Source organism: Elephantulus edwardii, unplaced genomic scaffold (assembly GCF_000299155.1).
Source record: "Elephantulus edwardii isolate Elephantulus edwardi_28Jun2011 unplaced genomic scaffold, EleEdw1.0 scaffold08193, whole genome shotgun sequence".
NCBI classification, from domain to species: Eukaryota; Metazoa; Chordata; class Mammalia; order Macroscelidea; family Macroscelididae; genus Elephantulus; species Elephantulus edwardii.
In genome coordinates this window covers 1-1,112 of record NW_006407943.1, presented here as the reverse complement: position 1 = coordinate 1,112, position 1,112 = coordinate 1, and the positions used below count along the sequence as shown (strand labels likewise).

Sequence of the window (1,112 nt, the reverse complement as noted above, 5' to 3'; positions counted from 1 at the left end):
GGGGCCATCATGACCTCGGTGTTCATGGGGAGGTGGTCCTTGATGGTCATGTCCTCGGTGACCAGGAACATCATGAGCCCCCCCCACCCCGTGTCCAGGACCTTCATGGGAGCGATATCCACTTCCACCCATGCTTCTATCAGGGCCTTCATGTGGGCGACGTCCACCACTAGTACCCATTCCTCCACCAGGGCTTTAATGGAAACGATGTCCACCCTGCTGCTCATGCCTCCACCAGGGCCTTCATGAGGACGATGACCTCCACCTCTAACCATGCCTCCACCAGGAATTCCTCGTCCATTTAGGGGTCCCTCCTCCAGAGCGACCTCCTCTGGCTCCAAGGAATGGAGGCGGCGGGGGTTCATTTCCTCCTCGGCCACCACATCCCCTATGATATGGGCCAGGGCCAGGTCCTGGACCCCCTCGCATTGGGCCACGTCGCATGGGGTCACCTGAGCCATCCCAGAAGGGAACACCTCCCCAAAGAGGGGGTGAGGGACCTGGGTAAGGACCCAGTAGACGTGGACCCACTGGCCCACCAGGACCTCCAGGGACTCCATGGTGACCTGGCCTGGGTCCCCCAGGGCCAGGAGGGAAGTGCTGCATGCCCTTGGGGCCCCCAGGGCGTCTTGGTGGGAAACTATTGGCTATTGGACCAGGGCCTAGAAGTCCATGTGGCACCCGCATCTGCTTGAGCTTGTCTGAATAGTCTGGCTTTTTCAACAATTCTTCTGAGGGATGCCTGTTTGGGCTACCAATAGTGGAGGTAAGGATCTCCTGAACATTGCTGCCACCTCCTCCAGGGCCGTGAGGGCTCTTCCCAGCACCCATGCTACCCATAAAGTTAGCCAGAACAGGAGGCGACTTGGAACCAGCTGCACCATCAGGTGAGCCACCTGACCCCCCAGGCTCCAAGATCTCAACATAGGGGGTTTCGTCCATGGAACACTCCTCATCAAGGGGGATGAGTTTAGGAGGTATGGGCTCACAGGGCTCAGGATCAGGCTCATGAGGACTCTCCTTGTTCAGGAAGGGCTCCTGAAGGATCCCCTTCTCCCGCTCTGCCTGGATATACCGTTCCTGGCTATTACTTCCAGGGGTGACAAGTGGGG

At 58.8% G+C, this 1,112-nt stretch overlaps 1 pseudogene; it reads right to left on the bottom strand.

The window, feature by feature from the left end:
- Positions 1-87: 87 nt before the first annotated feature.
- On the bottom strand, positions 88-1,107 carry LOC102868125 (annotated as a pseudogene).
- Between the last annotated feature and the right edge of the window lie 5 nt (positions 1,108-1,112).